Genomic DNA, 24085 nt, shown 5'->3' with positions numbered 1-24085 from the left:
CATTGAAACAATTGTCTGGTCAATGAAGTACACCTCTGCCACCCACCAACCTTCTTTCTAAACATGCTGCATCCCCCGGATCTGACCAAAAGTGATTTGCTGACCCATGTAATGTATGTGCAACATCTATTGATAGATAAGTTGATAGGTCCTCACAACTCTTTGTCACTGCCCCTCTTTCTTGTAAATGGTTACGGAAAGGTCCAGAATAACTAAATACTCTTTCCATGGTCCGATGTACCCGCAATATCTTCTGATGTCATTGCTATTGCCTCTTGCAGCTCTGCACTACCCTTCCCCTACAAAGCACTATACGATAGCAGACAGGCAGTGTGAACACTCACAACTAGCATTAGCATTTCCAACAGTTTGCGCTTTTGTGAAGGCATGGGCAAGGCACTTGCCAGGCACTGGTGTAAGTGGTATTAACTGGCTCTTGATGGTACCAGATGCAAAATGGTGCGCGTACATGGGCAGAGCAAAATCACTTTGCACTGAAAAAGTACTCTCTGCGCTGCCCATCTAGCGTGTTTCAAAGAGTACTTTGACAGTGCAAAGTGACTTTGCTCTGCAAAAATACACTTTGCACCTCTCTCAGAATCAGGGTGTTTGTTGACAGTGCAAAGTCACTTTTGCACTGTGCTAAAAGTTCCAAAAATTAATCCCTGGCTGGCAGGTACTTTCAGATAAAAGTTTTTGATGGCAGGGCTTGATTAATCCCAGCTCAAAGAATTCATAAGGGGAGGTGTTTTGCGTGGGGAGGGGCAGGAACCAAGTTTGAATGGCCATGGGTATTTGCATGGCCTCGGGCTGTCAATGGGTGGGCAAATAGCCAAACAACACCTATATGTGTTGTATCCGTCCTCATATGCCATTTCTCCCTAGCTGTGCTCTAATGCAATAGTTTTTGTTTATAGGAGGTGCTAAAGTGCCACCTCATAGCCAAACTAAAAATTAAGAGTGCAACAAAATAAGTTATAAAATGTAGTGACAATTGTTCTGTGCGGAGTTAAATGGGAGTAAACTGTTTGTAAAGGAGGCAGATGATGTAATGTAATCATTCTGTGATGATGTGGTCAGTCCTTTGGAAGAGTGTGCCCTGGGTAACTTGGAAATTCCACACACAAAAAACCTAACACTGTTGAAGAATTGTCTTGAACGGTGTAGGTTAATAAAAGTGAACATCGCTGAACGCAAATGTAAAGAATAACTTACTGACTCACTGCTATCAATTTATCTAATACAAACACACACACACACTCTCACACACGGACGCGCAGACACACACAATATGCATTTCAAGGGGAATAAAGGAAATGAATGCCGATATGATAATAAAATATATCCTTCAATCTTGAAAGAAATCGTTTTAATTAGAGGCTTGGAAGAATATACCCTATAATTGCTGCACTTGTAGTTTCAGGGCCATCAATATCTTCGCCTCTTTCATTAATAAACTGGCAAGTCAAGTAGGAAAGCTGCAGGAGCGTAATTTCCCCCCTAAGCTCTGCTTAATCAACGGCAGACTTCATCAAACGGAAAGAAAAGGGAAAATGTAAATCAGCTGCATTAATTCCGCACACAATAAATAGGCAGAAGAAAGCGCAACATGAAAGCGTGCCCCTTCCGCCGCGCGCAGCTTAGAGCCACCTGAATGGGAGACATAGGTAGTTGCCAAAGTGCCCTTTAGATTGCGAAGTACCGCAGCCATGCTGGGGTGTATGTATGGATTACCACAGTGATAGGCCTTGAGTAGCGCGCGACGATGACTAATTGCCTGACAGAGCCGCACTCCATTCGACTTGGTCAGTGAAATTAATTTTCTCCTTCTGAGCTGGCAGGAAGCAGCTGCACAATTGCAGTTCAATACTCATATTAACTAGCAGTCTAAATGATGTCATTGCACATGCTGAATGAGATGAGTGGCTTCGCAAACTGGTCTTGATTCCGCGTGCTGCCGAAGGATTATTTCAGTTGTTTTAATCTGAAGACCTATAGCCTTTGAAGCCGAAAGGGAGTTAAGGAGCAGAGCAGGTGACTGGCCAGAGATCTCAACGTCTTCAAGCGATCCAGGTTACGGTGAACTCCTCATCGACCTCTTCTTCAAATGTAGGTTCATTGATCGCGACGAGCGCACAGAGATGTGCACCACTTTCTGAATATTTATTCAGATTTAGATCACACCTGTATAATGCCAAGTGCTGCTGTTTTCACAAAACACTTCAGTATATGGCCCACTTGATGCAGTCGTTACTGGTTATGTACCCGTTACATGGGCAACACCTGGGGGTAACGGCCCGCGGCCCCAGTTAACGGCGGAGCGAAGCGAGGGCCATTAACGTGGCCCACAGAACAGGTACATAAGGCCATTAGCACCCCGGGTTACCCCAGGTTACCAAAGTGGCGGCCCGGGGCGCTAATAAAAAAGGATTTTCCTTCCTACAACAGGACAGCGCACGCGTCCTGTTGTAGGAAGGAAAATCCTTTACCAACATGGCCACCATGGAAAGGGAAGAGGGGCTCCGTATCTTCCCTTTCCATGACGGCCGCGGGAAGCTGAGAGGAAGGTGCGGCTTCGGTGGCAAGGGCCGCTGCAGCTGAAATAAGGTAAGTGGGGCTGCAAGGGGTTAATAAAGAAAAAAAAGGGGACGGAATGTGGGGGGAAGATGGCGGCGGGGAGAACCAGACATCATGTTGCTTAGAACACAGGCTTAGTTCCTAGCCACCTGACTGGCTGTCTCCTCTGCCCGGGGTGCTAAAGTCTCTATTAGAGAATAAAGGACTCCATGTGCAAACGGGGGTCCCGTTTTTTTAACTGCAAGTGCACTACGGTTGCTTTTTCAGTAAGAGCCGACATGCCACTGCAATGCCACAAATGAACAATCAACATAAGGAATCATCTGCTTTGCTTGCGAACCAGCTGATTCAAACCAAGAAATTCCCTTTTGGCCTTGCACATCTTCCCATTGATATCCCTGAACACGCGTTTTTAAGGGAGCTAGACTGGGACTTCAGCCAGAGAACGTAAACATTCTCATGGCTACCCACACTTAAATGGCAACGTCCCCACCCCCAGCAGGGCGTGGGAGAAGAGCATTGGTTAGCGTGGTACTCTGCAAGCCGGTGCCTCTGTGGGATGTGCTGCCAATACAGGAAGCCCTAGAAAAAAGAAAATGAAACCGGCTTGGAGGAGTTCCCATTATTTTCGGGGAGTAGGGTCTTCATCGTACCGCCATTACATCCCCACTTCGCACACCCTCGCACCTTTAACTGTTCAGGTAACCCTCTAATTCGTTTTTGACAGTGTGACTTTTAAAACCAAAATACATTTTCCGTTTTAAGGGAGTTTTTTCGCCTTCATTTTTAGCACATGCTCATACATTTTTGTACTGTGAAGAACTGCAGTGGAAACCGGACCCACTATGCTTCACTGTATGTGGCAGAAACTGCAATAAGAACTACACATTGAAGAAACGAAACAGTGTTTAACCTGTATTTGTCAGCAATCAAGAAATATATTTCCCTCATTGCTTACCAATAATCTTCATTTCTATGGGTCTAAAGCTTCCGCATTCTCGTCCTGTAAATATGAGGGCGAACTGCCAATGACAGACCTCAGTAGCCTTACAAGCATCTTCCCTCAGTGGTCTGTTTCATAAGGCCCACCTCTGGCAACAAGAATGACTGTTGTTTAGAAGGACTCGGCCGAAATATTTGCGGTAGGAAGGGGACTGTGGTGAGGACGCGTTTGATTCAGAGCAATGAAGATTTACAGTAAGTAATCTGTGCCCTATCTCTTAACACTGTTCCACATCCTGGGCCTCTACGCATGAGGCCATATCACACACCAACAGGCTTTGAGACAAGTCAGAACGTCCAACACCAACATTGCTGCTAACACACTTCAAGATGAAGATACAGTGTCCATATCTACTCCACCACTGCTGGAAGTACACCGGCACCAAAGTTCTGATAAACATCCACATTCAATTAGTAAAGAAGAACAAAGGTAGAGAATGCGCGCCACGTTGTGGACTTGCATATTTTCTGAATTGAGAACCCTTTTCTGTAAGTTAAAAATGACGCCACACCCCTAGTAGAAGGACTTTGCGCAGGGTAAGCCAAGATGACTGTTTCTTGCACCTACCTATTGAAATTAGATCAGGGGTGTGACGGTCTTGTCGAAAACAAAAGATGCTGTGCTTGAATTTGTGGTTAAGAGTCTGAGTTAAACAGGGTTCCTAACTGTGCATATTCGTCCTAGATGATGTCGTGTCCAGTAAAACAGAATGTCCTGCGAGAAAGGAATTTTAAGGAGACCTCATTCTATGGGAAAAGGGAGATTTTCTCACTGCTCCAAGCACCAGAGTGTGATCCAAAGTAGTTGCAAGGCTTTCACCACAGGGTGTGAGAACAAGTAACCCTTAAAAAGGCAGGAGGCATAATGTACTTCCCAGAAGTCTCACAAAGCTTGGATCACTGCAAGCTGGACACAAAAGAGGAATCATTTGTATTTGCAGCATTGGTTGTGGCACTGTCAGAACACTGGCATTCATAGTCTTACTAATGCTAACTTAACCAGTTTTGTAATGTTGGCATGCCCAACACATTCATTATGTGTTCCCATGACATATGTAATGAAGATTTAGACTAGTAACCGGACTTCATTCTGCCAAGCACTTTTCTTGTGTTGATTGTTTTCTGTGTAAAATATGGCAATAAAGTAGGTGCCGAAGCTATGCTACAGGAGGTGGCACGGACGAAGTAGTGATTGCTTGGCAAGCACATGAGTGACCATAGGGGCTTGGTGCATGATGAAAGCCTTTGTCCACGGTGTAGGTACACCTACCTACATGCCCCACAATATTTCTTAAAGGCAGGCTTAGCTGTTTAACTACCCGAACTCCAGTCATGTAAATGTTGAATTTGCAGTTAGGTATCACTACGTGTAATGCAAAGATCCTATGAATGATGTGGTCTATGTCACATGAATAGGCCAAGTGGAATTGTATAGGGCTCCAATGGTCCTATAAAGCAATGTGCATACATGCCAAAGAAGTCTTTTTCTGTAGATTATCATGTTGTTTACACAATAAATCAGTTCCAGATGATAGATCTGTAAAAATATATATTGCAAATTTGATTCAAAATGTATACTTCATTCTTAACAAATGTATAAAAATGCATGTGAATGCACAAAGACATACAATTATGTATGCATGTAATACAAGAAATGTACTACATGGACCTCAACCAAGAATAAACACTCACAATACAGAAAAAAAATACTCATACCAAATAATGAAATGTACAATAACACCAATGAACCATCACCAATTGACAATTGTGAATAAATAAATGAACCAACAAATGTTTCACCACAAAATACATATATCCACAAAGAGAAAAACAATATAGTAGATAAAAAAAACAATACACAGCAGTCTTCTGTGAAAAAGACCCAAACCATTTACAAAACACAACTCAAAGCATGCAAATGCTGATTGATTGAGGTCCTATGCCCAACATGTTTCTGTTCCTAAATTATAATGGAACATTCTTCAGTGGCTGATATATGGTTGCTTGTGTTCTTTTTTTTAATTATAATTGTCCAATTTAGGAGGGGAGTGTTCCTTTGCCTTTCTGCTATACAAAATAAAACATCTAATTGTATTTATGGTCGGGAAGTGAGGAAGAATTATCTCCTAACCTACATATTTTGAAAAATTAATTCTAACAATAAACATTATCATTATATATTGATTTTTTATCTGTTGATTAAACCCATCTAGGGTACCATTAATAGAGTCTTAGTGGTAGTGAAAACACTCAAGAAATGCTCTCCATTGGTAACCAGCAAATGTATCACACATGTCCACTAAAATGTGCATCCATGCTGCCTTTTATATGTATTGTGAGTGGTTATTCTTGGTTGAGGTCCATGTAGAATACTTCTTTTATCACATGCATACATAATTGTACATCTTCCTGCAATCGCATGCATTTTTTTTTACATTTGTTAAGAATGAAGTATATATTTTGACTACAATGTGTAATAAGCATTTTAGTCTGGAAGTCATTATTTGTGTAAAGAACATAATAATCTACAGGAAAGGACTCCTTTGTCATGTATGTTGTTTAGATACCCGGTCTGTCTCTTACTGTCTAAAGTGGGGTCCTGCCTATAAAGCATTGCCCCAGGATGTATTTTTGGGACATTCATTGTTAATGTAACCTACTAAATGTATCATGCAAACCTTTCTGTTTAAAGGTCATTGTGAAAAACTGGGTAAAAACCCTTAGGTTTCTGTGCTCAGGGAACAATATTTTAGGATGTTGGAACTGTTGCAGTAAAGGTGCAGATTCAGCACTGCCAAGGGGGGCACACCTTTAAATTACGTGACTGATGGGGCGACTCGGCAGTGCAGTGGAGGGGGCACTCCTGGAAGTGAGGACATCATTGACAACTGCAGTGTGTAACTTATTCACCGTGTGCACAGGTGCTGCCAGAGAAGTCTATGGGAACAATGGGGATTGGGGGCATCACACCAAGCAGGGCATGGCGAAAAGGGGCACAAGGATAGGGATAAGGGGCAGGTGTAATTGGTAGAAGTGGCAGTGTAGCATAATATGAACAACATAGCAGCCATTTTGGAGTATAGGCCACAGGTATGTCGAGCATTTGTCTTTTCGCAGCCACATGCCTTGTGCCCTGAGCAAACATTAGCAATGTGCTTGGGAAATGTTGCAAGCTGGAGGTTCCCAGGAGAGTGTAGCCGCAGGGGAATGGTACCAGGAGATTCTTTTGAGGCAAGCAAACTAGGTGCCTGATTGCTGTCTGGGAAGTGTAGAGAATTCAAAATTAAATACAGGCAACTAAAATCCAAATGGTTGTGGGGTTAGCAGTTTCCAATCGCCCCTTGGCAGATAGTCATGGCAAGAGGGCTCTGAGGCGAGGGAGCGAACAACGTGAACCAATCCTGGGAAAGGTTTCAGTTTCCCTAGGGTGCAACAGTGTGTTGTGTCCTGGCTGATGTCCGCGGAGCACCTCATTGTTCAGATGCTGTGTGAATGTTCCCCCTTTGCTGAACTCAGGTTACCTTGTGTGTTCGATAGGAATGGACCAATGGCAGATGAATAAAGTTGAAGTGGTCACCACAATTGCGCAATGTTTTAAAACATCATTGTGGGGCGGTGTGGGAATGTCTGGAAAGTCACAAGCAGTGGTGTTGGACAATATACGTCAGGATGGCCAAAACCAATGACATGGTTTTAATGAATGCTTAGATATAGGGGACTAACGTAGTTCCACTGATCAGCTTTGCAGGATGAGCTAACAAATGTTTCAGCGTTGTGTATGCCAATTATATCATTTGTGTATACAATGTTTGCCTGCAGTGGGGAGCATTGATAGCTCTCTTCACTCAGTTCTGTTCCACCATGCTGTTTGTACCATGCTTTCCCAGCTGCTTCTGGGCCTAAATAAACTGTACTCCTTCCTGCTTGGTGTACGTTCCTTTTTGGATTACTTTGGTGTTCCAGTCGTTACTTGTTGTGGAGAACACCTTATACATTTGGAGGTCCCAGTGAGATCCTCATTTCCCTCAGCCAGTTGATGGTATTCCAGCCACCCTCTGTGGGGGAACGGGCCAGGTGAGCACAAACCAGTCTCGTGTGCACAAGTGAGGAGTTCAGAAAGGTCTGCCTGGTCCCAACCTCTGCCCGCGCTCAGGTGGAGGTGCAGGCCATAGGGAAGGCTTGGTGCCGGTATGACTCTAGGACACTTGAGTGTATACTTGCCTGAACGTGCAGCACTGTGGTTGCATGTCCATCGAGGGGGGAGGGATTTTTCATGATGCTGCGTTACTCTCCTCTTCATGGTGAAAGGACTCTGCGTGTTGGTGAACAGATGCTCCACCTCTTTGTATTCAAAGGTGGCTTCTCCCGTGAAGCGACCACAAAGTGCCAGAGCAAGTGCCTTTCCTGTCTGCAGTCAGCTGTACAATGGCAGCGGGGGCCAAAAGGACTTGAAGGTGCAAAGTTCATGTCCCCGTGCAGCTTATCATCTTGAGTTGCAGTGTTTTTGCATGCATCATGCAGGGGTGACTGTCATGACGTGTTATGTTTGGTGGCGGCTTATTCATTGCATTAGCTCAGTGCTTGGGTTCTGGAACATGCATGTAAGTCTGTGAGCTCCAACATTCTGTGTGCAGTGTGGCAGTGCCTATCTGTCTGTACTTGTTCTTCTGAGCTGCCAGGCGTATTGGCCAAAGTAAAGCATGAACCACTGAGACTTGTTAGGTGCTGTGGAATGTATAGAAGCTTGTGAGGTCTAGCAGCTCGAAGTGAAGTGGGGCAATGATTGTTCAGAATCATTCATCGTTGCAGCTGTGTTTAAAGATTCATATTGATGCACAGAACTTTGAGGATAGTGCTGTCTTGATTATTTAAACATTTGGACACACTGCTCAGTACCCTTTTGATTTTACCTGAGCTGTATTTTGATTTTTTCTTTTTATTGACTTATAATTGTCGTAACTACTATTGAGAGAGCATGAAAAGTCTAAAAGGTACAATTTGAGAAGTCTTGAGCCTACTACTTTGGATAGAGAAGTTGTGGAAAACCAAAGGTCAAAAGCTAAGTAGGGTGATCAAGAAAAGATCACCACATTTTTTCAGCAAACTCATACAAAAGCATGCAGCCACGCTGTTCAATCTATATCTGTCACAGCTCTAGCTTGGAAATAGTCAGGTTGCTCAATCAATAACTGACACAGTAGTCCTAGGAATAGTGACCAAAATGAAAGAAGGAATTGATATCTCTGGACCAGTGCTTAGTGATGTAGAAAGATAGGCTGGTAGATCTTAGTCTGGAGGATGAAACTCAAGCTTTGAAGATGCCTTCAACATGTCTGAGTGTCTCCACGAATATATTTGAATCGCCTGAGAATGAGGACGATGGGGTTGTAGGAACATTATGATCAAAAAAACTAAAAAATACCATTCATACAAAATGTTGGCATTATTCCAATAATAATTAAATTCAGGAAGGTCTCTCCTTCAAACCTGGTCATTTATCACAACCACATAACTGAATTAACACATTTCAGTATACAATGTCACCAAGGAGTATGAACGAATGAGTAATCTGGAACAAAAAGGCCATTATTTAGCCTATGTTACACAGTCAGCTAGTTCCAATTATTAAGATGAAAACCTTGGGGCTAAACAGGTGATTATAAAGCCCCCTCTCCACAGCTATATGTTTCTCCTCATTGCCTTCAAAATGTTCTGAGAAAATATAATACACCACACACATTTGGACCCGAAGGTCCTTTAAGAGGAGGTAACAGTATCAGAGATGGATTGAGATGCAGATCTTACTCATACATCAATAATCAGACAGACTCAGGAAGTTTGGCAAAAACACAACTGTTTTAATTACACTTTGTTAAAACACTTGTTAAAACAGGGAGTAAAACGGACATCAATGGACACCACACAGCACTCTCTCTCAAGAGATCTCAAACATTTAAACAAAAAGTAGAACTTTATACAAAAACGTCATCATGAGTGACGTCATATTACATGGTAAAATAAGAAATCCTACAGAGGTTTGTGATAGGCTTAAGGAGAACATCTAAATATACTTACTATAAGGGTGGGGATCATGATTGGATCTGTAGAGTCAGGTGGACAACTAAGCCCACCCCAAGTGCAAGTCATCTTCCGTGTCATATTAATACATTACGTTCTATTGGCTTCTCAAATTATAGGGCTCCTTGCTACGTGGTCCTCTAAATTTGGTTGGCACACTTGCAGCCTACTGGAATATTCCACTCGCTAGCAGCACGCAATCTGGTACTCTGGCCTCGTCATGCCTCATCACCAAATTAGCCCAACATCAATCATCACTCCTGCGGTCTGCCATTCAATTAATTGTCTTTGAACTCTGCCTTGCGAAGGTTCACTGCGTCTGAGAACAAAAGGGAGTGAAGGCTTATCTTCTGGTCTCGGTGTAGCTTGCCCCAAAGTCTATTTTCATCTGACCATGTGACTGGAGACCATGTGTTGAGCTCCTTCATTGTGTTTAATAATATTAAATGAAGAAAACTTTTTACTTCTAGTGTTTTCCATTACACCTCAAACAGGAGCTTGGCTCGCTTCTCACGTTCATTGTATCTTCTCGAGTAGAAAACCAGGCTCTTGGCGGCCCAGACCCTTGACACTGGCCAAGGCAAGCCTTCTCGAATTTTCCTTCATCATCAGCTGTTCTATTCTGCTGCGCCACACTTTAAGCCCTTTCATTCACAGGGTCCAAGTTTGTGCAAATGTGTCATGGAACATCCAGATTCTATGCACATACACCTATATGTGTATATAGATTACACGGCCATGCTAGTGGCCATGTAGTTATGGTTAAGTTGATGTTTCCATAGGAATAGCACTTTTTGGGCGGTTTATAACTCTGCACCCCCGGAACGAATCCTCACCAAACTTTGCAAAAAAAAGTATATGACCCACTCTGAATGCAAAGTTTGGTGAGGTTTGGTCGAGGGGGGGAAAAGTTATAGGGGGGGGGCAAAACATCTTTTTTTTCCCATAGACTGAATGGGGGCAAAACTTTGCGCACGCCTACAGCCCAAACCGCTGGACGGATTTTCACCACATTTGCGGCAGGAGCAGCGGCTTGGTCCCGAAAGTGTGCTTTGTAAATTTGATGAAATCCGTCCAGTAGTTTTCTTTAAAACAACCAAAAAGTAGGTCTAAAAAAATGTGTGATATCTATGTCCGCTCCGCGGACACACTTCCCTGTTCGCTCCGCGGACAGGACATCGATTGGGTTCTCGGCTTGCGTCAAGCCTGCGGACATGTGACGCGTTCCCTCATTGGATGGTGAAGAGCGTGAAGTGCGTCACATTGTTTCGATGCGCCCGCCATCTTTCAACCGTGTTTTGGTGTCCGCGGACATCTCCGAAAAAACATGCAACAATACACCACATTGCACTTGTTAACCTTATCAAATACTGTTTCGAAAGGTGAAGGCTGATGAGGATGTGATGGGATGTGGCAGCAAGAAGCAAAAAAATTGTTTTTTTTTTGTCACAAAAGTCATATGGTACATTTACAGGTGTTCCTTATTACAATGTGTGTAAATTACAGGCGAACGACTAATGTGTCTGTTTTAGAATTTATTTAAAATAATAATCAAGTCAGACTGGCGCCCCCTAGAGTCTGGCATCTGAGGCAGCCACCTGCAGTGTTTGATGGAAACAGCAGCACTGCACGTGTATGCGACTACAAGTTCTCATGAATGCGTTAAGCCATGTTGTTGCAAAGTGAAAATGTATTTAGATTCTGAGTGAAGGTCACCAGCTTTGATATTTTGGTTGCGAGCTAAGGAGGCCCACGCATAGGCCAGAAACTATAAGGGTCAATTGTTTTTTGACCTTGAGAGAAAGGGAATATTTTGTGAGAAATGCAGTGAGAGGAGGTTTGTATTAATGAACATTTGATAAGGTTATGCATTCCAAAAGTGTTCAGAAAGAATCTTTGGTCCGAGCACATTGAGCATTACGGTCTGAGTTACGCGAAAAGAATGGAGACAGTGAATTTCATGTAAGTTTGCTTTTGACGACTGTACACCGGAACGAGCATTAACTTATTATTAGCTGAACATTTATTTTGGCAATGTAACTCACGTACTATCTTTATGTGTGGTTGTTTTTTATGTAGCTATGGGGAGTGCAGAATGTAGGTGTATATAGACTATCACTACATTTACCCAGGTTGAACGCTAATATTTCTTTAAAATGTCATGTATGACCATATCCAATTGTGTATCAGTTTCCATGTTCTTTTTGTCTTTTTTGAGATTGTTTGATGTATATGCTAATCGTTACTTTAAACTATATTCTGAATTAAGAAATCAATACATATATTGTGATAAAGGTGAGGTATTGATACTTATTTTCTGTTATGTTTTAAAAATAGCTACATCCTGCCTTACTGCGATTGCCATGGATTCCAGGTGCCAACTGACGGATTTTTCATTCGTCAGGTGCACCTTGTCGTCAACGGCTGGCTCACTGTGACTGTTTTGTGGGACGATCGCGCAGGACCCATGTGCCTGTATGCTGCACTAGCGATTAGGAGTAACATAACATCTTTTATGGTACTCTAGGCCCAAGTTGATGCAGACATTATGGTTAAATTGGACTAATAAAAACCTATCAAATTCAATGAAAAAACGTTGTTAAAGGGATGTTATGGTTAAGTTGCACTAATAAAAACAAATGAAATTCTATGAAAAAACGTTGTTAAAGGGATGTTATGGTTACAAGTAAAACCGAAAAACCCCTGAAATTTGCCAGTTATGGTAAGCCAAGCAACCATAACTCACGCCACCACCGTGCACTCCTAAGACTAACACCCAGGACATCAAAGATGACGTCACAAATGGCATTGATGACATCACATATCTGACCCACATGTTTTTGTTCACTGACATATATACGCCAGGTGGTTTAGTTCACTGACAGTCGGATGTTAAAATTGAAAAAGGTGCTATATATCTAGACGTTAACCATGTCATATGTTCTTTAAGTACTTTCCTTAGGGTTTGGTGTCAGCTCATGGTGCACATACATGGGGAAATGAGCAGGCTTCAAACACATAATTCATTTGTATACATGAAGATAAACTTTAATGTCATTAACATTTTCTGATGATGCTGTTTCTTTCTTCCTTACTTTAGTTTCCCTGTATGTGCTTCTGATTTGTATGCATTGTGGTTATTCATATGTATTGTTTGTACCAGCACAAGTGTTGTAAGTCTTGAATTGTTAGATATTTATTACATTTTTAACATTACTCAACATTCTGATAAGGTAGTATTTATTATTGTACTATCCAAAATTACAAGATTATAAATAGTGTACTTCTATGGTGCATGCTGCAGTCATTGGGCCTCATTACGACCCTGGCGCTAATGGGTTAACAGTGCCGTAAAAGGCTGCGGCGCCGTTAACCCTTTAGCGCCTTACTACGAGGTACCTTTGCGGGACCCGACCTGAACGGCTGGTCTAGACCAGCCGTTAAAGTAGGAACCCGCAAAGGGATCTTGGTGCTAAGTACGGTTCCGCAATTTGCAGTACCGTACTTAGCGCCTTCCCCAGTCCCATTGAGCCCTATGGGGAAAAAATGGGAATGGGGAAGGGCCAATGTTCAATGGGGAATTACCGCCCCGCCAACCTTGGAATGGGGTGGTAATTCCCCATTGAACATTGGTGGACTCGTTACGATACCGGCACCAACCATGGTGCTAATAGCGCTATGGTGTAGCGCCATTATCGTAATGAGGGGCATTGCCTATGTTTATATATGATTAGGTTTCTGTATTAACAACAACACACCAATACAATGATTTTAGATGAGTACATTCTTTAATAGATTAAGTACTTCACAATAGGTCTCCCGATCACCCCTCACATATTGTTATCAACAATATAAACACAACTCCTTGTATGGACTTTTCATCAAAATGTATTTCACATGTGATGTCATCAATGACATTTGTGATGTCATCTTTGATGTCCTGGGTGTTAGTCTTAGGAGTGCACGGTGGTGGCACGAGTTATGGTTGCTTAGTTCACCATAACTGGCAAATTTCAGGGGGGTTTCGGTTTTACTTGGAACCACAACGTCCCTTTAACAATGTTTTTTCATAGAATATGTATATATATATTGGCGGCACCGCCTGCAGTCTATTTACTATGTATAGCCAGCCTTATGATTACCTTGTCTACTTGCGTTACTGCATCTGCACATTTGTGAAATGGCTTTGCATTTTCTTTAGTGCTTCTCTGCATGTGAAATCTTCATTTTGCTCCCGAAATATTGCTTAATTTGCTTTTTTGCCATCAGATTCTATAAGGTAGATATACTTTCTTTATTAGCATTTCTTCTGGGTGAGTAATTTCTACTTCCTGTGATGTCACCAGTCTCCTCTTTCACTCATCTTCACATCTCTTCCCTAACTTCCTTCAGAAGACCGTCATTTCTTCGGGGATACATCATACACGTTTTTCTCAATGGATACCTTGTTTCGAGGACTCTTTGCGGTATAGTTACCATTACTGGCTTTGGGTAAGTCGCAATTTCCAGCTGCCAACATATAGGCAGAATGGGGGCGGGACTTCCAATAGAGATACTTAGCTACTCATCTACACTTTCTAGATAAACATTAAAATCTCACCAGTTTTATCTATTTTTTTTAAATGTTACTTTTATTGCTCACTCCTTATTCTACCCGGTCCATTTATTCTATTTCAATAAACTTGCAATTTAAAAACTCAAATATATTTTTTGTCCCTTGAGTCATGTAAATATGTGTACTTGCTGTGTACGTTTATTACTAATCTTGTGCACTTTTCTGTGAAAGTGAGGTAGAAGATTTTGAAGAATAACAGACAACTTTCTCACTGGAATACAATGAAATATTACACAAAATATTTGAAGTACACAGGGTGCTGCAGTCACCAATAATGTAACTGACCATTGTTTCAAGTTTCATTGATAGATCATATAAATTGTACTGTCCTTTACCAACTTTACAAGACTAAGGGCCTCATTACGATTTGGGCAGTAAAACGGCGGAAATTCTGTTGGGCGGGTTTACCGTTACTGCCGAGATGACCGGCGAAGTTTCCGAAATATCACAACCTGTTGGGAGCAAACACAAACAGTAAATCCGTCTGGTCGAATTCCAACTGAAAATGGCCTGCTGATGGTAATTCCACCCATAAACAGCCGATACACCAGAATTACCATTGGCGGAAATAGCATCATCGCTGGAACAGGAAGCCCAGCGCTGGCCAAAAATCTCAATCTGATCTCAATCCACAACTTCCTTCAGTCATCCACAGCAACAGGACACAGGAGCCATGTCCCAGGGAATATACAAAGGCAAGGTGACTGAAAACAGGCTGTAAACAGCCAAAGTGAGTGTGGAAGAGCTCAAGGTCCTCACTGATGAGGTGGTTGCCTAAATTAAATGGCACCTGCCATGGGTAAACATCTGGCCAGCGCAAGGCATCCATCTGGTCATCCATCAGCCAGAAGGTGACAGCTGTAGGCCTGGTCTGCCGGGATGGGGGAAGACTGTTGCAAGTGATGGAATGACTTCTGGGGCAGCCTCCTCTCACAACATTGATATGAGGCACTGGCTACAGGAGGCTGCACCCCTGAGCCCCTTGCCTTGATACCATGGGAGGAAAAGGCCAGCTCAATGCTCCACATGGAGGGGATCGAAGGAGTTGGTGGAGTGGAGGCTGGTGTTAGCAGCCAAGAACAAGGAGGTGAGTTTCTCCCCACCCCGGCCAAATCACAGAGAAGTCGATCAACCAAATAATGTGTCCCTTAGCTCAGATGGGCCCAATGGACAGGGCTAGATGCCAACACATGTCCATAAGTATACTCAACCCAATGCATATCCATGCAGAGCTAATTGAAAGCATGGATGATCCAGCCAGTTGCCTGGGGTGCGACATCAGCCCCACAAATACACTAGAGGGGAGCAGAATAATAAAATTCCCCATGCACTGATGGACCAGCACTGTGACTGCATGCATGGGTGGTATGTAACTTTGCATGCAACCATGCACGGCAGCATGAATTTGCAATTTCAGCACCCATTTGTGCTGAGAAAGGGAAATTACCACATTGGACCATCAGACCAACTGTATAGACAGGCTGCCTTTGGCAGCACAAGGGGCAAAAAGCACCTGCCCATGGGGTGGACACCCACTGCAGCGACTATACCCAACTTGCTGTCTGCCTACATGTGTGGCATGTCCCTCAAACAATTAGCCGGAGTGAGTAGTAAGCCAATGTACAGGAATTCACAATGACTGACAGCATGTCCTTTGTCCCCCTACATGATCTCAGCCAACACAGGATGAGGCAGAGGAGGAGGGTGAAGGCCCATCAACTCCCCATGGCTGGCCCTCCAGGGCGACAGCATTAACTACCACCCCTGAAGGACCAAGCGATGAGATTAGCAGGCACAAGGGATGCCATGGGTCACCAGGGTTGCATCACACCACCTGCCAGTGCCATCGCAGGCACTGCACCCACTGCAACTGATGCAGACACACCCACACGGGACTGCACCCATGGCAACTCCAACTGCTCCCCGATAGCTGGACAATGAGTACATGACTGTTGAGCCAGCTGCTGGCAGGCATGCAGAAGGCACTGTGGTTCCATCCAACTGACAGTCCCATGAAGACCTCACATCACCTGTGTAGGACAGCCAGAATCATGGGCAGCAGGGCCAATCATCAGAGGGCGACTCGAAAATCAGGTCCTAGGGTTTGTCTTGCTTCAGCCCCACCACTCCCCATAGCCTTCAACCCATTCCCCATGCCACACTGGAAATGGAAAACACACTCATAAGGGGGCATGAGGCAATGAAAAAGGCACCAGGTGACCTGGAAGCACTCAGAGACACACAGGTCCTCCGCCTCCAGGACATCCGGGACTGTATCCAGGGTGCCACACACCAGATTGTGCAGGCCATGGAGCGTAGCCGACATCAGGCGGATGCTGCATCTGCCACCTGGACTGGCTACGAGCAGAGGGTGCATGAGCTGACCGAAGGCATCTCAGCCTTTACAGAGGCCATGCAGAAAATCATGGAGTTGACAATGCAACACATCCGGGTGCCAGGGTCTGAACAATCCAGTTCTGTCACCCCAATAGAGGGTTTGTTACTGGGAACCCAGAGGTGCCCCTCAGGGCAAATTCTGGCCCCAAAGGTTTATGGGGGAAGAGGCCACACAAGTGACATGGAACTCGGTGATAGGCACACGGGTGTGTTGGGAATGGTGTTGTGGGGAGGGGATGGATGTGTGGGGGATGGTGTTGTGGGGATGGGTGTTTTGGGAATGGCGTTGTAGATATGGGGTGGGTGTGTTTGGGGTGATGTTGTGAGAGGAGGTGTTGAGGATGGTGTTGTGAGGAGTGAGTGGGTGTGTTGGAGATGGTGTGTCTCTGCATATGCATGCATTAAGTTCACTTGAAGCAATGCAAGGGTGTTCCTTGTATCGTACAAGTCATTTCTTGGCTTGTGGCTGACCTGATATGAAAAGACCAATCCCAGCAGACAAAGGTATCATATTTGATATGGTGTCTTAACTTTCAAGGAGCGCCCTCGAGAGTCAAGAAGTAATTATTAAAGGTAATTATTAAACATCAAGCGCACAGACTTCCGGTCGTGTCTGATGTGTGTATAGTGTAAACCCCAGTTCCTTTGAGGTTTCAGCATAAAAAGGGCTCAATGCCGCATTCAGTGGCAGGCTGTGTGAATTTATAGTCCTTTCTTTATATCGGCCACCTTCCCCGGTTGTGGTTTTGGGCACGTAAATTATGGGACCCTGTTAACGTAGACTCCACCAGCAGGGGGAGTGGGGCCACGTATGAGGTGATTTCACCTCAGGTGCTGAGGGAGCTCCACTGCTAGTGAGCAAAAATGTTAGCACCGTTGGGCATATCAGCCCGAAGGAGGATCGTAGCGAGAGTGCCGGGAGAGAGGAGAAACCAGGCGGCGGAAGCCCAGACTTCTCCGAAGGGCACCGATGGGTTGGCTATCGGTAGGTTGGCTGCTCTCCCTCTTCCCCACCCGGAACTGAGAGAAAGAACAAGCCATAGTAGGACAGGCATTACTCAGCTGACACAGCAGTCGGGCCGTTCATGTAGGAGAGAACCAAAGTGCAGCGAGGATACCCGGCCCCCACATGTGACAGCGTGGTTTTACTCGTGGGCCGAATGTTTTGTTTGTTTGGCCAAAAGTACTTGGATACTCTTAGTGGTGTTCCCCACATGATGGCACAGAGGTAGAGTTTTGTTTTCTTCCTCTTTCCGTGTTTCCAGAATCTTGCCTCAACCCATTCCGTTTGTTTTTAGCTGCCAGCGTTCTCTCTCAGGGGATGCCAGTGACCAGAAGTGTCAAATATTTAGCAAGGGTGGAAGCGTTCTGTCACAAGAGAGATTAGTGACAGACTAAGTTGGTTGTTTAGCACATGGGGAAGTGTTCTGTCATAGGGGATGCCCGTAAGCAGAGGTGTTGAATCTTTACCAAGGGTGTAAGCGTTCTATCACTAGAGAGATTAGTGACGGACTACATTGGTTGTTTGGCACATGGGGAAGCGTTCTCTCTCAGGGGATGCCCATGACCAGAAGTGTTAAATATTTACCAAGGGTGGAAGCATTCTGTCACAAGAGAGATTAGTGACGGACTAAGTCAGTTGTTTGGCACACGGAGAAGCGTTTGCTCCCAGGGGATACCTGTGATCTGTAATGTAATGTTATATATTTATCAAAGGTAAAAGTGTTCTGTCACAAGAGAGACTAGGGACAGAAAAACCTATCTATTTAGCACATGAGAAAATGTTGATTACCAGGGGAATACCTGTGACCAGTAATGTTATGTATTTATCAAAGGTAAAAGTGTTTTGTCACAAGAGAGACTAGTGACAGGAATAGTTATTTAGTTAGCACATGAGAAAACATTTGCTCCCAGGGGATACCTGTGATCAGTAATGTTATGTATTTATCAACAGTGGAAGAGTTCTGTCACAAGAGAGACTAGTGACAGGATAAGTTATTTATTTAGCACATGAGAAAACGTTTACTTCCAAGGGATACCTGTGATCAGTTATGTTATTTATTTATCAAAGGTGGAAGTGTTCTGTCACAAGAGAGACTAGTGACAGGAAGAGTTATTTATCACATGAGAAAACGTTCATTACCAGGGGAATACCTATGGCCAGTAATGTTATGTATTTATCAAAGGTGAAAGTGTTCATTCAAAAGAGAGACGGTTGACAGGAAAAGTTATCTATTTAGCATATGAGAAACGTTCATACAAGGGTAAGTGATGGGAGCAACTCTGTCAAGGTTCTAATGGTGTTATAGAGACCCGATGTATGTATGGTTTGATTTTAACCACTGTCTTTATAAAACACAAAAGCGGGCCCCCCACTCAAACAAAACAACAAATTTTGTGTGTGTTTGTTGGTCTTTGACACCCTATCTGCTTTGGTTAACAGGACAAAAAGAAAATTCCCTGTAAGGGCCAACTCTCGGCAACTCCCACCTTGCGGCCATCTCACCCCCTTGGACTATCAAGAACTCTGGCAGATGCGTGCAGTACGGTGTTACCCTCCCATGCTCAGGTCTCCTACATGTAACTAGTTACTCACTGTTACAGGAAGGAATAAATAAAAGTAATACTACAGGGAGAAACACCTTACAATAACAACACTATAATTGGGGTTTAGAAAATCACAGCTTAATTGTAGGTTTTCATGTCTGCAGTAAATTACTTATTATGACCATGCAAGAGTCACACAGAGGACAGAAAAGGACACTCTACAGAATTCAAATATTCAAAACTAACACAGCTAAGGAGAACATGAACATGCACAGCAGATAGTAACACTTTTATTATTATTTGTATTATTTATTTTGTATATAGCGCAACACACCAATAGGCCTCAGCGCTGAACGTACAACACAAAAGAAGCAACATACATACAACAAAACCAACACAACTAATGACAAAAAATTTAAAAAACAGAGTAGGTAATATCTACTCCGAGATCTAATTCAAATAACAATCCGAAATAAAGAGCAAGAGAAAGTCATTCTAGTATGATTCTTAAGTTGGAGGTAGACAATATATTTCCCAGGCTCTTGCACTGACTCAAAATAATGGTAGATTACTTTGGCCACTGTTGATCACAATACAATCAGTATTACAGTCAGAACACCACTCCTTAATGTATGTCCTCCCAAGGACAACATTTAAGACAATATTTACCAAAACAGCTCTGTTTGTGGGTTTTTGTACTTGCTGTATGAGCTTGTGATTAATTAAATGAAAATAGGTTAAGCTGTTTTTTCCACAGTAGCCTGCGTTGTGTGTATGTGCAAAATTACTGGTGTCATGCTATCTGCAAGGTTGTTCTAAGGTGCGTGAGGGTGGCCTAAATTTCATGTCTCTACATTAATAAATTAATTACAGACATTGGGTTACAAAGTGGCTTCAACTGTAAAACATGAAGATGCATTTCTAAATCCTTGTAATCCATGTCTTTGAGCATTTTATATTTTAAATACATTCCATAAGGATATCGACCAACCTCCTGGATGTCCCAGAGACAGACAGTGTGTCACAAAGTGACTTCATCTGCAAAAATGAGCACGCATTTCAAAATTCTAGCAATCAATGTTATTTATCTAAAATGCATACGGATATAAACCAACCTCCTGGATGGTCTCTAATGTAAGCATGTGGTTGAATTCTGGAAACAATATCCAGTCAGTTAGAAAGATTTATTTCGATAAAAAAATACCATAAAATCACATAGCAATGCATAAAAATGAAAGACTAATTAGCAAAACACATTAACATATTCATAATACAAAATGTGATTCTGTACAGCTATTTAAAAAGTCTCCTACTTTGAATGAACTAAAAAAATAAAACAAGTACAATCTTGTATATTAGAAAACTACATTCAAAGGAACAATTAATTAGTCATTAAATGCTGTGTCGAATGAGCTTGTGTTTTGTGAAAATGGAATCAAGGGTCCAAGAGACCAGCGGGAAATCAGCTAACAAGATAAAATGCACTGCAGGTGTACATTAGGCAAAGGTCTGTTACATAGTAAAGGGATTAAATAGCGGTTGTGAACATGATCATATGTAGCACATAAGAAGAGAAAATACAGGAGATGTTCAGATTCACCCATACTCAAATCCCAAATAACAGTCGCGTTGGAGGTAGAACATATTTAGCTGTAACAGCATTCAAAGGAAGTCAATTAAAACAAGCTCTAGTAATAAAATAATGGTAATTGAGAAATTTAGAAAAAAACTAAATACGTTTGAAGACCATTAGAAGTTAATAAAACATGCTGACAATGGGTACTTTTCATAAACTGTGAGAGTTCTCCTTGAACCAACATCCTTTCTCAAAGTCTATTTCTGTAAAAATGTACCCCCTTACAATTAATGCGGGCAGGATTAATGAATACATGTGTAAACCCACAGCTGTTCAAGAAACTTTGGGGACAAGTCAACCTCTGCTTTCTGTGGCGGCTGCATGTGCTCAGCTATGACTCTCACTGAGCCCGGACTGTGTGAACTGATCAGAACCTTGATTGCACTGGAATGTAATCCATCACAACTGTACTGCCTGTTCCTTCCGGAGACTTGAGGACTTGGATTCCATCTGCTACTATGTGGTTTTTACATCTGTTGCTACTTTGCCTTGCAACACAAGCAACACACAAAGCCATGCCCCCAGCCTCGATCTAGTCCCGCTCGCCGGCTACAACATCCGCCCTTAGACGAAGCAGTGGCGAAGTCAGGGACAGGTTGGCCTCTGCTGTCTGTGCTGTCCGCATTGGGCCGTAGAGAGTCATATAATATTCTAACTCCGACAGCCGCTCCCCTTCAATTCAAGTCTGGATCCTTCTGCTGCTTCCATCTCATGCTTGTAACACTTACATATACAATCATTCTGATGCCGCCAAAAGTCTGTGTGGATAATTCACGCTCTTTTTCTTCCCGGAACTACTCTAATCTTATTTATCCTCCTTGTACTCCAAACCCGTTTCAAGCTGACCTAGGCTTATGGAATGCTCAATCTCTCTGCAACAAAACAAAATCAGTCTTGGACCTCTTCCAGAGATTTCATTTGCATTTTCTTTGTCATACAGAAACATGGATTCCCCATTGAACACTAAAGTAACTGCCTCCTTAACCACTGCTGACACATCATTTTGTCACACGCCACGACCTTCTACTCATGGTGCAGGAACATGAATTTTATATCGCTCAAACTATGCAACTGTCTTTTCCTAATCAACTATTCTTCCCACGTTTTCTTCATTTGAATACTCACTTAGTACATTTTTAAACCCTTTCCGATTTCATTCTTACTTATCTATCATCCTCCGGACAACACCAATTCATTTTGTGATGACATTGATAATCTTCTCTCTTCTATTCTTCCTTCGACTGTCCCTCTTGTACTCTTAGGCGACTTAAATCTTCATCTTGCCACAACTCACTCATCACTTCCACTTCTTTCTATCCTGGATTCTCATTTCCTTTCTCCTGCCATCACTCCTTCATCACATATTTCTGGCTCAGATCTTGACTTAATCTTTGCTTTGCCCTCTTTGTCTTTTTCAGGTGCGTCATCTCTTCCTGTCTACCTTTCTGATCACTATCTTCTTCTTACCTCAATTCTTCCTATATCCCCTACATCTCCAGTATCTACCTTCTCTCGTGTACTCTCTCGACAAGACCTGCCTAATTTCAATACTTCATTATTTGTTTCTACCTGTACTGCTGCTTTACCATCTTACTCTACTTTCTTGACTCTAACTGCTGATGATGCAGCTTCCACTCGCTTTACTTCACTTTCTTCATCTCTTGATACTTTGTATCCTGCTTCTCCTTTCACTCTATCCCGTAAACCTTCCCAGTCAATGCGGCATGCCCTGCGTCGGATGGAACGGCAATTGTTTCTTCACAGACATGACTATGATTTCAAATCCTATTCATCATACCACATCTTATTTTATGACTGTCTATTAGCTGCTAAGCACTCTTATTTCTCAGCTATTCTTCATGATCAGTCTACTCATCCACAATGTCTTTTCAAAACTCTTTCTTATTTTCTTTCTCCTCCAACTATGCACCCTTCACTTAATTCATCTTTATTTGCCTAAGATATTGCTTCTTATTTCTCTTCTAAGGTGACTTTGCTTCGCCTTGTAATTAACTCTTCTCCATTTTCTTCTCTCAGTCATCCTTCCCACCTATTCCTCCTCCAGTTGCTTCTATTTCAAATGTTTCTGTCATTACAGACCCAGACATCTCTCTTCTGATGACACGTGCCCATCCTACTGCTGCATCCACAGACACTATTCCATTGGCTCTTATCTCTAAGGTTTACCCTACTCTACAACCATATCTCACTTCTTTCTTTAATGTCTGTCTCTGAACCTCAACTTTCCCTTCTTCTTTTAAACAACCCTCTATCATTCCCATCTTGAAAAAACCCTCAGCTGGTCCCTCTATTGCCAAGAACTTTTGGTGTACTTCTCTCCTTCCTTACTTATCTAAACTACTTGAACACCTTGTTTATCTACAAGCCTCTTTTTTTGTTTCCAATAATTCTTTTCTTCCTCGTTTTCAATTGGCTTTTGACCTATGCACACAACTGAAACTGCTCTTCTCGCAGTTCTTAACTCATTACTCACAAATCGGTAATAGAGTATATAGAGTAAACATTACTCTATTCTTATCTTACCGGATATTCTTGCTGCTTTTGATACTGTTGATCACCAGCTTCTACTAGCCCTTCTATCATCTTATGGTTTCTCTGGCTTTGTCCTTTCTTGGTTTGAATCCAATCCATCCCATCAGACATTCTCTGTTTCCTGGGGTGGAACAATTTCTGACTCCTATTCTCTTGCTCATGGTGTTCTGGAAGGGTCGGTCCTAGGGCCTTTCCTTTTTTTTGCCTCTATACTTCCCCTCTTGCTAACATCATCTCTTCTTTTGGTATTTCCCACCATTTCTATGCTTATGACGCTCAGCTTTTTCTTTCCTTCTCTTCTTTCTCTTCTGATATTCACACTCAGCTTTCCTCATGTTTAACAGCCATCAAATCATGAAAGGCTACTCACTCTCAATGCTACAAAAACTGAATTACTCTTTTTTCCTTCTACTACTATCCCTTCTCCCATTACTCATCCTCTTATTTCATTTCCTCCTTCCCAACTTTTCTTTGTTTCCACTGCTCATAATCTGGGACTCTATTTTGATGTTGCCTTATCTTTTAAACATCATATCTCCATCTCCTCTCGAGCCTGCTGCTATCATTTATTTAACATTAAAAAAGTTCACTCCTTTTTAACTTTTGACTCAGCTAAACTACTCATGTCCACCCTAATCTTTGCACACCTTTTTCATTGTTCTACCACGCTCTTTCATCTT

Source organism: Ambystoma mexicanum, chromosome 1p, assembly GCF_040938575.1.
Source record: "Ambystoma mexicanum isolate Mex_15411 chromosome 1p, UKY_AmexF1_1, whole genome shotgun sequence".
Taxonomy (NCBI): domain Eukaryota; kingdom Metazoa; phylum Chordata; class Amphibia; order Caudata; family Ambystomatidae; genus Ambystoma; species Ambystoma mexicanum.
This window is presented reverse-complemented; position numbering follows the sequence as displayed.